The sequence below is a fragment of the Lissotriton helveticus genome, chromosome 5_1 (assembly GCF_964261635.1).
Source record: "Lissotriton helveticus chromosome 5_1, aLisHel1.1, whole genome shotgun sequence".
Classification (NCBI taxonomy): domain Eukaryota; kingdom Metazoa; phylum Chordata; class Amphibia; order Caudata; family Salamandridae; genus Lissotriton; species Lissotriton helveticus.
Window position 1 is genome coordinate 1,524,425,464 of NC_136065.1, and position 16,354 is coordinate 1,524,441,817.

The window sequence follows — 16,354 nt, forward strand, 5'->3', positions numbered from 1 at the left end:
GGCCCCACCAGCAGACCCCAAAAAACGACAAAAAACAATAAAATCAGCACAATCCCAGCCCATCCATGGCCTCAATGGTGTTTAAATTCAACAAAACAGTTGTATCATGCACCCCTAACCAACCCTGGTCCTACTGGATACTGTGGCTACCCACAATATAATTTATTTAATGTTCTGAAAAAGTTCCAAAATTGTACTTGCAGCAACTGTAATGCCCCAAACAAACTTACTTGTGAAAGTTGATTTCTAATCCAAAAGTGATCCAAAGACAGTCAAAAAGGCCTCAAATCCAAATATCCAGCAGCACCCACAAAAAGTAATCCTTCCAGCTCCAGATCCAAATGAAAGTGACCAGGAGATGGACAAAGCACGGGGAGGAGCCTGCTGGACAGGAACAGGAAGTTGGAGACTGTGGGGCACTTCCTTCCTCCCCCCCCCCAAAAATGGACTCCTTGCAAAAAAAAAGGCCATGCAAATGTCAACCTGAGCAGTGATTCTGATAAAAATCATAATTTTCTGAAGGTTTATCCTGTTTGCTGGTGATTTTCTTGTGCAGAATTGCAAAATCTCTATTTCGCGAGTGCGAGATTGTTCCTTTCCGCCGCAACTACGTGTTCGCAATTGCGAACTCTCGCGAGGTGTGCTGTGCAAGGTGGCAAGCCGCGATTACGTATTCGCGGGCGCCAAACTCCCGCGGGATCACGCAGCAAGATCCAAAATGGAGCGGCACTCGCAAAGAAAAACAACTCGGCAAACGCTAAATGACGGAAAGTGAACGCCGTGCACCACGCCGCGCGCCGCAACCAAGCAAAAAATCCGCCGCGAGCGGATTCACGGATTTTCGACAAATTCGCGAGAGTTCGCGGATTGCGAATTTGCCGAAAATCTGAAAAATCCGCGATCGGAGCGGATTTTACGCCCATGCTTAGTGTGTGTGAGCATTATTGTGCTGCCTTTCGGCCTGAGTATTGGTGGCTCGAAGGGGTATCATCAGCCAAGGGCAGCGTGCACATCCTAGATCACATGTGACAAACAGTAAAGAGTAATGAGTAGATTTGTGTTGCAGTATGCTCTGTTGTCAGGCTTTACCATATAGTAGTGTATCATATGTGAGGATTTCAGATTCACGTTTGGCATGCATTGCTTGACTGTAATGAGCGTTATCACTGTGTATGAAGTAGCCTCACTGCTGATACTCCCTCCATCCAAGCCCATTCACATGTGTGTGCTTCGTAATAGCAACAATTTCAATAATACCGCACACCATTGACGTCCGTGTCTGCGCATATCCACAAGCTTGACAACGACATGTGATGTTGGCCATTCAATGTTTTCGGACAGCATCTCATTAGCGATAGTTGCCGCCCTCCCGGTACATGCTACAAAATAATGTAAATTGCGCGACGTCAAAACTGCAACAGAGACACACACATAAGTACACTTCCTCACCAGGCAGGAACTGAACAACGCCCAGGTCCCCAGAATAATTATTCACACGCCTACGCTGGCCTGGCGTACGCAAGCCCAGCCCACTTTCAATACGCATAAATAGGATAACGATGACGCCACATGTCCCAGTTCTTCCACACTGCCTCAGGTTATCTGGCCGCATCCTCCTCGCATATCACAATGCGCAATAAAAAAAGGGATCCATCAGGTATACACTATCATGGCAATCAAAATTCAATTTGAATTGTGAACCCTGCTGGCCTTCGTGTTTGGACACACAACAATGACAGCAGCTGAGCAGTGGGGCCTAGGTGCACAGGGGCTGCAATTGAGCACAGTGCGGTGGGAGGGGTGGGGTGCATCAGACTGGGTGTGCAGGTGCAAACAAGTGATGCTGCTGTGCGTAATGATGTGATCTCTGACCTCATTCAGTCACACCTCTGTCTCATTTTAAGGACCTGCTGGACCGTACTGTAGGACTGAGACAGCGGGCAGCGCTGCCCTACAGACATGTGGTGTTGGCTTTTGGGGCACTGTAGTGAGCTGATTACTAAGTGTACATGCACACAGGCTTGCGACACTGCATTACACGCCCATATTAGGCTTTTAGCATGCGCTCTGTTCCTTTGTATGTGAACGTTGGCATAACATATTATTATTTAACCTTGTGTATTCTTGTGCACTCCAACTCCTCAATGAACCACGATTACCACTAACAGTTGGTAGATCGTACTTCAAAAAGGAAGGATGCACTCAACTGGTGTTCTCTATTAAGCTTGAAATAAACCTTCATTTACCTCAAAACTTTCCATTATAATATTTCTCCCTTTTCAGGCACTGAGTTGGTTGCGCCAAAAGGGGCGGAGCCCGTGGTAATGCCCTTGGCATTCTGACGCCTTCCATCGTGGTATCAAGACACCGTCCCCGAGCGGAGACCTGCTGTGCCACCCTGAGAGAGGCACTCCGGAGTCAGGGCTTGCACCGGCACGTCGTTGGACACACTGGTGGTAGCAGGTGAGCAGTGAAGCCTTGGTGCGCAGGAGCTGCAATTGAGCACAGTGCGGGGGAAGGTTCCAATAAAAGTGACTGGTCCAGAGGACCCAGGTCTATATCTCAATTACAAAAAAATTCAAAGCAACCAAGGAAGAATGCTCAAAGCTCTGGACCATAATAGCTTCAAAGAGACAACTGTGGTTAAATGCGAGCATATGTTCCTTTTTTTTAATTGAGTACTTATTCCTTCAGCATGGATAAATCCATATTGTCTTTATATTACGGTGGCAGAATCTGTTACTGGATATTCCATCCATTCATTTCTCAATTAATCCATTTTGCTTCTTTTTTGGAAAATTTGTAAAACGTTATTGATATATATATATATGTATATAAAACATCAACTCTATAGTGGAAATAAATTTTTTAGAATTACATGCGGGATTCAACCGGTCAATTCTAATAATCATTAGACAATTTCATATATTTTCGTTGTTATATTTATACAGTGATACGTGTAAAAAAATATTATTGTCTTTTTATGCATCCAGATATGTGGGTTGCAAATGATTAAATGTACCACTGCATTAATGCTGCCGAATTGATTTTAAAACAACAAGTATGCATAGTCTGTTGTTTATATTTATGATCACATGACCTAAAAAATCCCCTGTGAGGGGGCGTGCATGGTGTAAAGCACAATATAAAAAGTGAAAATAATGTATGAGAAGCTGAATGTGATCAAGGGCTTTTGAAGCCCAAAACGCGTCGTTGCTGGCTGCGATATAAGAACGAAATAAATCATACCTTGCCTAATCTGCTGTGGTCGGTCTGAGTTCCTGCTTCACCGTTCGGCGTTCACCGGAAGTGGCTGGAATTGTTGATGCATATATATATATATTGTGCTTTCTTGAAAAAGTGTCCTAGTCACATCACAAGCTGCAATGAGACTTATCACGATTTTTTTTTTATAGTACTGTTTTTCAGATGATAGTCTTATGCTTTTGTGGAATGCGATCTTCGTAGAAGCGTGCTGGTCTATGGGAAACAGGAGGTTTCCTATGATATGTGTTTCTGAAAGGCCGGTAGAGATGGGACAAAGTCAGCCACATGACAAAAGACCCGAAGACATTACTAGCTCTACTCTGGCGGCCTTTTCGAAGTGCTTCACCGGACATCCAGTCATATCTTTTCATGCAGGCGACTCGTCCTCTCCTATTTGCTTTAAATACATGTCCAGCTATATACACAGTACTACACTGTGGTACATTAGTTTACCCTTGGAAATATCTCCCTTCTAGACCTCTTGCAGCAAGAACATGAAAGGTTGGCTGTGCTGTACCAGAGTGTACCCCTGTGTGGGAGTTTCAGTCCTTTCCTTAGCTGTTTTAAAGGTGTTTAGTCTTTCATTTTAAATTTGTCTTCCATTTTAAGGGACTAGCGGCCAGGGATTTACAGGAAAATGAAACCTTCGTTAAGCGTGCTCATAAATTAATGAGGAGGCAGTGAGCCGCCGGTAGAGGGCGAAGAGTCAGGGGCAAGGCGTGCTTATCACTGGTTGCTTAAAGTGGAGCTCGGTATTGTGAAATGATCTTTTTGTGTTCCAGTTTCCTTTAACATTCTGACTGCGGGAGCTGGCCAGCAAAGGGGTGAGGGGCGCTCTCCGGTCTCTCCAGTCCCGCCGAAGCACTCTATTCCTTTAAGAGCATCCCACAGGCAGAGCCTGCCCTCGCTCGCACAGGGCCCCCACTGCTGCCGGCGAGACGGCCACTTTCGTGTTCATAACTCCTCGTTGAATACAGCAAAGCAGTGACTGGTCTATGAACCTCTCTTATCTCACCTTGTCTGAGACTGCCGCACTGGTACTTGTTCTTTTTCTGCGGGGTGCTGGGTGTTGGTGTTTTGTCGCAGGGGGTTGCGAAAGAGATAGGACACAAGGAAGGCTGGTGGAGTGGTAAATATAGCGCCTGCAGCATGTTGGTAAATTAAGAAAAACACTAATACTGAATCAGAGGAAGCACGTCAGAGTGTTCCAGGTGTTTGCATGACCTTCGTGCTGACAGGTCCAGGCGGCCCTCCGATGGATGATGATCTGGCTCCTGGGCCCAGCTCACCCAGGCCTAAAGCCAGCCCCGCCAGCAGGCAGGTTGTCCCTGTCTTCATGCCAGTAGGTGTTGTAACGTACTACTGCTTTTAGGCTTCTCAATGTATTTATGCTGGCAGCGACAGTGGCAGAAACAAGGAAGTTGGTGAAGGAGGAAGTAGGTTAAGGAAGTATAATATCGAGAAAGGGATAAGGCGACATTGAAGAACTAGACACACCAAGCCTCCTGGGTGAGTAAGAGCTGCGATGCTGTACCATAGTAACGGGCTGAAACAAAACAAGAGTTGGCAGAGCTAATTGTCCCGCCTGTGATACCAGCAGAAGATCTATTGCTTTGCCCGTGCTTTCTTATGATGCATTCCATTCTTTACAACAAGCATTTACAATGCAACGGTTTCGCCTTTGGAAAAGTTAAAGCTATTGGCATTGTAAATGACAACATTTTTATTTATGTATTGGCTTTGAAAACCTAAATAAATGGCATTGTCATTTACAAAGCCAATAGCCTAATCTCTCGCAAATGCGACACCTATTGCATTTGCACCCACACACACACACAAAACCGGGTCACAAGCAGGCAACAGAGGCACACACAAAACCGGGTCACAAGCAGGCAACAGAGGCACACACAAAACCGGGTCACAAGCAGGCAACAGAGGCACACACAAAACCGGGTCGCAATCAGGCAACAGAGGCACACACAAAACCGGGTCGCAAGCAGGCAACAGAGGCACACACAAAACTGAGGGGGCAGGGAAGCAGCTCTACTTGATAAGAATAAATCAGAGATCTGGCAACGATGGGCGTGATCATGGAGGGAAGACCCAATCCACAAACAGGAGAGTAAGAAGCACTGCAACCAAATTTGCAAAGTAAGGAAAACATCAGAACCCATAAAATAAATGACAGGCTGACATTTTTTATGTAACCGCAGTCTAAATGCAGAAGTGTTTAAGTAAAATGTTTAATTAGTTAATACACAGGCCACATTATACATCTCTTATACACACAAGACATATGCCCTCCCAACTATTTTGCCTGTGGCTACCTTTTCAGCCTTGGTGGGATTCGAAAACTGGCCTGTGAGGTCTGGTGTCCCCCCGAAGTACAAGACTTCACTTCAAGCTTTGGCTCCGGCTCAAGCTATGGCTCCGGCTCAAGCTACCATTCTGATGCTCCTTTACATCTGGGCATCCCTCGGACCGGAACCCCGCCAGCCGCAACTACAGCTCTGGTGCTTCCTAACCTACACCTGCAGCCGCCAGTGCAACTGGGAGCGGCGGCCTCTGCGAGACTCCCGGTAACCCGCCTCTGCGCACCGGTGCGGCGACTGATCTCGGCGCTGCTGTCCGGGATCCGGGCGCAGCGTGTGATCTCGGCGCATTTTTTTTTGTTCGTGGTTGCAACGCAAACTGCAACACAGGGCTCGGAGAAACTAGGACCGGCCTGGCCTGTAAGGCAACATGCAACCACTGACTGCTTCTACCACACGGTACAAGAAACACAAAAGGCCGCTAAAAGATAAGAAACATGCGTGCGCGGTGTTGCCGCTGTTCGGTTAATCTACAAATTCACGGACACAGTAATGTAGCCGCCAGTGCAACTGCGCCAAACCGGGCGCTCTGACTTACAACTTTCTGTTGCCTGCAGCTTAGCAGCGGGTGTTTATTTGCCTGTCCTCTTGTGTTAACGCAGGAAAGCGCCTTACCACCAGAAAGCGGGGTGACCCTGCGCTCTAGGTCTAAAGTTAATAGACGCATTAAGCAGAGTACAGATAGCACTTACCATGGTCAAGTGTAGCGACCTCCCAGCATAGTAAGAGCCCCGAATCTACAAGAGATCTGGGCATGATTCGACCTCCTCCAGCAAGGCCAGGGGCTGCGGGCAATAAGGAGAAAGTGGTGTTGAAGGCATCTGCTCCAAGGTTCTCGCTATGTTGCTGTGGTCTTAGAGCCGAGGTGAGGAGTGGGGAACCTTCCGGTGCGATCATTAGCCCTGTCAGTCAGCTTGTTTTCGTGTTTGAACGTCCTGGTCGTAACAGATGCGGTGACTTTCGCCTAAGAATCATTGCGATCTGTTGGGGTCGTCTGGAAGAGTGGTCACCGTGGTGATCTCTGTGGTGACCGAGCGCCACAAGCAACAGTGGTCGAGGTGATCCGTTGTGCGGCAGGGGCTGTGAAAGCGAGGTTGCCTGTCTGCGTGGAGTGGTGCGGCGTATCTCTCCTTGGTGCGGTGCGGAGTGGGCTCCTCAAGGAACGCGGTTCCTGTCACAAAGTGCGCCTGAGCCTCAGAGAAGTGTTCGAGCTCGGCATCTGCGCTGTCGTTTCCTCACAGAGCCTGGATCGCGGAGCCGTGGAGACAGTATCGCACCTGCGCAGTCGGTTGTTTAAGCAGCGCTGGTGCCAGGGGAGTAGTGAAGTGTGCTCCGCACTGGTGAAATTGTTTTCTTCACAGCGCCTGAGCCGGGGAGCGGTGGTAGTAACACTGCATCTGCGCAGTAAAATTTTCCTCACTGAGGGGGTCTGCCGGTGATGGAAAGATTAAGCGGCGCCTTCTCCTGAGCAGAGGGGAGAGCAGTGAGGGCGTGTACCCTTCAGAGTCTCTCTCTTGCCTGTTTTCGCTGATGGGCACAGCTGACTCGAGTTGCACGAACGGGAGGGGGGCGGGAGAGGACACGGACGGCGGGAGGGGGGCGGGAGAGGACACGGACGGCGGGAGGGGGCGGGAGAGGACACGGACGGCGGGAGGGGGCGGGAGAGGACACGGACGGCGGGAAACGTGCACAGGACAGCGAGGGGGGGGTGGAAAGGCACACGGAGGGGGCGGGAATGGACAGACTTTCAGTGAAAGGGGAGGGAACGGGAAAAACGTAACTCCGCCCTGGGAAAAAATCTCGGGAACGCCCCCGAATCTGGTCCGGCCTTGACGGACAGATCCGGCACTCAATGGCTAGCCTCCATTTATGGAGCTAGCCAATGAGAGCCGGGGGACGTTCCCGAAGTCCTTATTGTCAACAAAGGATTTCACCTGCGCCGAAAAGCTGCGCAGAGCGCAGCCTTCGGCAGGCGAAACCCAAAAACCATCTCAGAGTAGCTGCAATGCAGGCGCACACCATGGCGCGCACATAGGGTCATCTTGCAATATAGATCAATATGATTTTTTTTTTTTAATGCACGTTACAAGGTGTCCACCAACTATGCGTAAGAAAGCAGTCTTGCAATGTTGTGAAAATCATTCCAACCAATATACTTATTGAAAAGATGTCTTACCAAGGGATTTTGGGGGCAACCAAACATGGAGCGGACCTTATTTTTCAGAAAAAAATGGGAAGGCAGAGGATGCTTGAGCAACTAATTACTTACAAGAGATAACAAGCATTTACAATGCAATAGTTCTCGCAGTGACATTATTTTGAGCTATTGACACTGTAAATGACATTGGTTTTTTATATTGTTTTTCTTTTGTAAATAAATAAATAAAAGGCATTAAAATTAAAATTGCACATAGTCAAACGTTTTGTAAATGCAAAACCTATTGCATTGCATTTACATGAGTGTGGGCTATTGGCATTGTAAATGCTAATGGCTTATATTAATGTGACTTTTTTAAAACAACATGAATATAATGCATTTTAAATGCTAATAGCACAAGCACTGGCGTTGCCAATAGGTCTCGCAGTAGGAAAGTTGGAGCTATTGGTTTTGTAAATGACAAAGCCCTTTATGTTTTTAAAATGAAAACAAAAATAAAAGGCATTGTTATTTGCAATTGTAATAGCTCAAACTCTCGTGAATGCGAGACCTATTGCATTGCAAATACTTGTCTGTATGGGGATTGCTGAGAAATGTACACCGTACGCTGGTTTAGATGTAAAAGAACACACGTGCACCTCCACAGTGGAGCATCTATCCCCAAAGCCAAGATGTATTGTTATGAACGACCTGGCACTTAAACTGTATAAATCTACAAAAGGTGCTTTAAAAAACACCTAAAGAAATATTAGTGCCTGCTTCGTTCATTCACCAAACAGAGGCCTTGAACTGAAGAAGGGTCACCAATACAATGAGGCAGCTGAGCGGCGTGTACAGCCCAGTGTAACTAGACACCCCCAGAGGCGGCGGTGATCGGTTGGGGCGGCGTGCTGAGTGCTGCACTCGAAGCATGCAGGGTAACAGTGTGAGGAGCAGAACTGAGGAGAGACAGACAGGCAGGCACAAATGAGAGACAGACAGGCACAGAAGAGAGACATTGCATATTGGAACATCGCAGGTTTGACCTCTAAAGTAACATCGTCTTCGTGGCTTGACACAGTAAAGCAACATCATATTCTGTGTCTGCAAGAAACCTGGTGCACAACCCCACTACATCTTGCGGGATACAAAACTATTTTCACCCAGGCAGTATCTGGAAATATGGGCAGATCAAAAGGGGGACTCATAATCTATATCGCTAATACCCTTCCCCTCAAGGCTAAACTACTAAAGGAGTCTCCCACTTTCCAAATTATCCAAGTCACGCAGATAGTAGCACCCAAAGAAAATAAACTTATACTCATAAACTATTACAACAACTCAGGCACCCTGGAATGTTGGTCAAACTTAGTTGAGATAGTCGCATTTCTAACTTCTCTGCAACATGATAATAAAACATCTCTAACTTACTATATCTGGGGTGGTGACTTCAATTCCTCCTTGTGCTCGAAGCATAAAAATGGTAATTGTGGTCTCCAGAATGAATTCGGTAACCCTATCCCCCACTTTGCACATTCACTATGCGGGAACAAGCTCAACGAAACCCTCTTCTCCTTAGATTTGGACTTCGTAAATGAATTAGTCGATCCACAGCATGACTACGTCCCTACTTTTCATGGGCGAGGCTGTCTCACAACTATTGACTATATAATAGCATCAAATTCACTCAAAGGTCAACTAACGAACTACGAGGTTGGGACAAACCCAATAAGTGATCACTACCCGCTTAGCATGACAATTCACGCGATGCAAGCAGGAGCACATCCGGTAAAGCTCAGTTCCCTTGATCAACACCAATTGTCCATGAAGAAACTGAACGGGTACACAATTAAATGGGCAAAGATCGACCCCGAAGAGATGACACGGAGGATCCATGAAAAAACCCACCATTGGCTATCCAAATGTATGTCTCCAGAGGCGCCGCCGGAAACGATTGTCAGATGCTTCCAAAATATCCAGGAAACAATAAGGGACGAGTTATTTGTCAACTTAAAAAATAAGACCAAGCTCCCGACTACGAGATGGTTTGATACCACCTGCCGAAAAGCACTCACAGCCTTAAAAGAAGCCCTGCGCAAGCCCACGAGAGACTCCAATGAAATCTCTCAACTGAGGAAGAACTATAACTCCGCTCGGCAAGATCGGAAAAAGCAGATCAAACGAGACCTCTGGCTGCGTCTACATGATAGTGCCCACAGGAAAGATAGCACTACATTCTGGGAAATCGTAAGATCACCATTTATGGCTAACAGTACCGACCCCGACCACCTTGACGTGGCAATAACGGAGGACGACTGGGTCCTCCATTTCTCAAAGATCTTTGGTACCTCGTCTGATGTACCACTAAACAAACCATCTAACGATCTTCGTCCGGAGCAAAACGACATCTACCCGATCAACATACGTTTCTCCCTTAACGAAATTATAAAAGCAATCAAGGCCTCAAAGACCGGTAAGGCCCCAGGCCCCGACGGGGTCCCAATGGACCTGTTCCTCCATGACGTAGACTTTTGGTCTAAAATAATCACACGGGTCATGTCAGCAGTAGCTTCAACTGGTCTCTTTCAATCTTGGTCTACCTCAATCTTATTACCCATTTTTAAAAAAGGAGACCGAAATGACCCCGCATGCTACAGACCAATCTCCCTTCTGGACTCCATGGGTAAGATCGCAGGTCGACTACTCCTGGACCGACTGCAATCCTGGGCCCGGGAGAACAACATCATAACCGACCTGCAATATGGCTTCCAGAAGGGGCTTGGGACTGTGGAGCAGGCCCTCAACCTTGTCCTCCTGGCTGGAAAATATGCACGCGCTAAAGGAGGAAACATCTTCCTTGTTTATGTCGATCTAAGCGCGGCATTCGATTGTGTCCAGCACGCGAAGCTCTGGCAACTACTATCATACCTTGGTGTGGACCCTCCGATACTAACCTTCCTAAGAGAACTTTACTCAACTGCCGAAGGTCGAGTTCGTTTTGGCACCAGTGGTGAACTGTCACGACCCTTTCAAATAACGAAGGGAGTAAGACAGGGATGCGTACTGGCCCCCTTCCTGTTCAACCTATATACGAATGGGCTTGAACAGGCAATGTTGGAAGGTAGCCAGGACCTTCCACAGATAAATCGCCGGCCGATACCCACTCTCCTGTATGCTGATGACTCAGTGATTTTAGCACGGACCCTAAATCAACTTCAGCTACAACTCAATAAATATATAACATTCATGGACTCACTTGATCTCAAAATCAATATCAAGAAAACATTCACAATGACAATTGGCCCTAGGACTAAAATCTCCAAACCCATAATGGTTAACAACAGCAGACTAGAAAAAACCCCGGTATATCCATACCTGGGCATCCTAGTGGACGATGCAATGAACTGGCAAAAGGCAATTGAAGCCAGAAACCTACATTTTCGCCGAGCAACGTCGGCACTAACCTCCTTCTCGAGGAAAATGGGGAAACCTGCACCATCTGAACTTTTAACTATATATTACGCAAAATGCCACAGTGTGGCCACTTATGGAGCCGGAATCTGGGGTCATGGACGCATTGACCAGCTCCAGGTCACCGAAAATGCTTTTATAAAATATACTTTAGCCCTCCCTCAAAGCTCTCCGATATTTGCCTCACATCGGGAGCTTGGTATGGACTATATCATTGACACCATACGATGCCAGCCCATTCTATTGTGGCATCGGATATGGTGCAATCCTGAAAGCCATTTAACCCGCTCCCTTATTACTGACTGTCTAGGCCTGACAAACTGGCGAAAAATCCCGTGGCTAAATTACATATGTAATTTCTTTAAAGACCTGGAATGTGACCACTACTTCGACGAGCCGTCTTCAGTTGAAGATATTTCCAGGAAAAAACTAAAGCAAATGTGCTTGGGTCATTTGAGAGGCCTCCTCAATCAGGTAGAGATCATCAAACCGCAAAATGAAAAAATATGTGTACAGCAGACCGGAAAAACTATTCAGCCCTATTTGACATACTTTTTATCCAACCACGAAAAGTACCTACTTACAAGACTACGCTTCGATGCATTTTTTCGGCTGGTATCCTTTCCGGAGATGCAGAACTGGTCTCACAACTTGACGAGGTGTCCCTGTGACGGAGTCTCGACACAAACCACGATTCATGTCATCCTTTTTTGTAAATATTACAAACTAGCAAGGAAGTCGTGGATCATCCCGATTCTTCGCTCCAGTGGACTTAGACAATCCTACCCAGCACTTTTCTATTTACAATCTTTAAATTCGCCATACGAAGCCAAATGCATAGCGACTTTTCTTAAATCAGTTATAACAACGCATCGTAATATCCCTAACTAAATCAGTATTGCTATGAACTACAAGAAAAGTTCCCACTGTTTTAAAATGCGTTTCCCCTTGTTCACCTATAACGATTCAATTTCTCTATGACTCTGATGTTTTTTTAAAACTTTGTACTTGAAACTTTTTAAACATGTACTTTTTATGATTATTTAAAATGATAATCGAATAAAAGTTGTTGAATGAATGAGAGACAGGCACAGAGGAGCGGCTGCACGGAGAGAGGAGAAACGATAGGGGGGGGCAGCAGTGGAAAGGAGACACAGGGGCTGAGGATAGACAGACAGGAGTGACAGATACAGTGGGGGAGAGATGGGGCAGAACGAGAAGCACACATGAGAAAGAGGCACAGAGGAGAATAGATAAGGAGGTGAGCCACAGAAGACGGCAGCAGAGAGGCAGCCGAAGCCGAGAGTAACATGGAGAACAGATGGACACGAGGAGAAACGATAGGGGGGCACAGCAGTGGAGAGGAGACACAGGGGCCGAGGATAGACAGACAGGAGTGACAGATACAGTGGGGGAGAGATGGGGCAGAACGAGAAGCACACATGAGAAAGAGGCACAGAGGAGAATAGATAAGGGGGCGACCCACAGAAGAGGGCAGCAGAGAGGCCGCCGAAGCCGAGAGTAACATGGAGAACAGACGGACACGAAAAGGAATAAATAACAAGCATAGCTAGAGAGCAGCGGAGTGATCGAGGATAGACAGCCACAGAAGAGGGCAGCAGAGAGGCATCCGAAGCCGATAGTAACATGGAGAACAGACGGACACGTAATGGAATAAATAACAAGCATAGCTAGAGAGCAGCGGAGTGATCGAGGATAGACAGACAGGAGTGACAGATACAGTGGGGGAGAGATGGGGCAGAACGAGAAGCACACATGAGAAAGAGGCACAGAGGAGAATAGATAAGGGGGTGAGCCACAGAAGAGGGCAGCAGAGAGGCAGCCGAAGCCGAGAGTAACATGGAGAACAGACGGACACGAGGAGAAACGATAGGGGGGGACAGCAGTGGGGAGGAGACACAGGGGCCGAGGATAGACAGACAGGAGTGACAGATACAGTGGGGGAGAGATGGGGCAGAACGAGAAGCACACATGAGAAAGAGGCACAGAGGAGAATAGATATGGGGGTGACCCACAGAAGAGGGCAGCAGAGAGGCAGCCGAAGCGGAGAGTAACATGGAGAACAGACGGACACGAATAGGAATAAATAACAAGCATAGCTAGAGAGCAGCGGAGTGATCGAGGATAGACAGCCACAGAAGAGGGCAGCAGAGAGGCATCCGAAGCCGAGAGTAACATGGAGAACAGACGGACACGAAAAGGAATAAATAACAAGCATAGCTAGAGAGCAGCGGAGTGATCGAGGATAGACAGACAGGAGTGACAGATACAGTGGGGGAGAGATGGGGCAGAACGAGAAGCACACATGAGAAAGAGGCACAGAGGAGAATAGATAAGGGGGTGAGCCACAGAAGAGGGCAGCAGAGAGGCAGCCGAAGCCGAGAGTAACATGGAGAACAGACGGACACGAGGAGAAACGATAGGGGGGGACAGCAGTGGAGAGGAGACACAGGGGCCGAGGATAGACAGACAGGAGTGACAGATACAGTGGGGGAGAGATGGGGCAGAACGAGAAGCACACATGAGAAAGAGGCACAGAGGAGAATAGATAAGGGGGTAACCCACAGAAGAGGGCAGCAGAGAGGCAGCCGAAGCCGAGAGTAACATGGAGAACAGAAAAAAGCTTTCAATAAAGAGCGGCCGGGAAACTGAAAGTACGGCCGGCCAGCCATGAATAATTAGGGGAGGAGAAGCCGCAGAGCACACGCTGGGAGAAGCCCTTTGATGTGGTGGCGGCCGTGAACAAAATGCAATTAGGAGGGAGGGAGGCTGATGCGCGTGCTTGTTTGGTCACGTGATTCACGTGAACTCAAAGAAAACCGCACCAAAAAGCCCTTGGTTTCACGAGAATTTTGAGCACTTGAATTCTCTCTATTTCCCATTCCTTCGGAATGGAAAAGGCGAGACCTAAAAACTCATGTAAATGCTATACTTACTGACAACTAAAATGAAGTATTTTCCTGGATAATTAAGAAAGCAATGCAATAGGTCTTCCATTTATATTAGTTCGAGCTATTGACATTGTAAATCATAATGTTTTTTAAAAGAAAAACATACATAAAAGGAATTGTTATTGTCTCTTGCCAATAGCTACCAAACGAACTAATGAGATTAACAATATGTGGCTTCAATAAGGTACACAAAGACAGCCCCGTTACTAAGAACTAACCTGCAGAAAGGCAAAGTCGCTCCTGATCAAGGCTATTAGAGGCAAATCCCAAACGTTGATACAGATAGCCAGGAAAGAGCACAAGCGAACATTGGTATGTGCAAAAAAAGAGTGGGAAGAAGAGTACTGGTGCACTCTAAAAGAGGCAAGCCTAAAAAAAGATCCAAAGTGCTTTTGGGACACTATTAGAGCCAGAAACAGACTGGACAGTGACTTCATTACCTGTAACATCTCCAGCCAAGCGTGGGTTGACCACTTCTCAAAACTATACACTCGCCAACCAGGCCTTAACACCATAGATGAACCCAACGACGATCAGGGATGGGTGACGGCCTTAACTACAATCCAAATGGATTGGGTGACTCATCCAGTAGAGCTTGACTTCACAATAAAAGAAGTGGAGTATGCCATAAGCACCATCATGCCCCAAAAGGCGGCAGGCCCGGACGTCATTCCTGGAGACCTGCTGCGGTCAGACATTCCGAAATGGGGGAAATTCATCCATCACCTGCTTAGTGCCATCTGCAGGGGTGCTTCGATTCCCACATCTTGGAAAGGGGCAGAGGTCGTCCCTATCTTTAAAAAAGGTGCTAGGGATGACCCGTCCAACTACAGACCCATAAGCCTGTTGGACATCAGCCAAAAAGTAGTTGGCAAGGTCTTATTGGTTAGAATATTGGAGTGGATTAATGATAACAATATTCTCTCTGATTACCAGGCAGGATTCAGAGCAGGCACTGGCACAATCGAACAAGCCTTTAGATTGATGCTGGTGTACTGGAAGGTGGTGGTCATAGGCAAGGGCAGTCTTTATCTCGCCTTTATCGATTTAAAGACTGCCTTTGACCTAGTATCCAGGGACACCCTATGGAGAGTTCTTGTTGAGATGGGGATGCCACACTACATTCTTTTGCTACTTATAAGGCTCCACGAAAACAGCTTTGCCCAGATTAGATGGGGCACAGAAGGCCAAAAAACGAGTAGTATCCCGGTCGAGAGAGGGGTCCGCCAGGGATGTGTTTTAGCTCCCACTCTTTTTTCTTTATATATCAACGGAGTGGTTGAGCACCTTCGGAAAGATCCTTCAGATGAACCATCCCTGGCGGGGGAGCGTATACCCACCCTTCTCTTTGCCGATGATACGCTTTTGATATCCAAAACCCCAATGGGCCTTCAAAAACTTCTTAACAACTTTCAGTCCTTTTGCACAGAACGGGGCCTAGTAATCAATACTGACAAAACGAAATACCTTGTTATGAATCCCCCCAAAAAATCTGTATGTCCTCCGAAATTGAATGCTGTACCTTTGGGGAGGGTAGAAGTATTTGATTACCTAGGCATCCGCTTGTCGCATAATATGCAGTGGGCCCCTCACCAAGACAAAATGCTGTTAGCTCACAAGAGGGTAACAGGAGCTCTCTTGAAAGAACAGCGCTCCTGTGCATTTAGACCTATTGCCCCTGTCATTGAAATCTATACAGCAAAGGGGGTTACCTTGGCTCTTTATGGGGCAGAACTATGGGGCTCATGTATTACCAACGAACTGCCAAGATCTGAGAGGAAGTTTTGGAGGGCCATCATGTCACTTCCCCAAGGCACTCCCATGGTTCCACTAATGCTCGATCTAGGATGCCGACCCATTGAAGATCTAGCTAAGTTCCGGCCTCTTCTGCTTTTGGCCCGTCTGTGGTGAGTTCCGGAGCTTGCCAAATATGCGCAAGGGCTTCTAGAAATAATGGCATCACCAGGATGGCATAGAATCAAATGGTTAAGAGATACGAAATCCCTCTTGTTCAACTTGGGTCTAAACGAAGCCTGGACAAATAGATCTTCCCCCTCCAAGGCAACGCTCAAGAAGCTCTATTGGAACTGGATTCTGTCCCAACGGAGCACTAATTGCTCTCTGGGTAGACTTAC

General features: G+C 47.2%; 1 long non-coding RNA gene across 1 annotated transcript in view; it reads left to right on the forward strand.

Annotated features, from left to right (window-relative positions):
* Positions 1-1,573: 1,573 nt before the first annotated feature.
* LOC144755527 (uncharacterized) overlaps positions 1,574-16,354 on the forward strand; it is a 28,176-nt gene continuing 13,395 nt past the window's right edge. The window contains exons 1-2 of the long non-coding RNA XR_013594923.1: positions 1,574-1,657; positions 2,284-2,463. This is a non-coding gene — a long non-coding RNA (uncharacterized LOC144755527). The remainder of the gene's footprint in view (positions 1,658-2,283; positions 2,464-16,354) is intronic.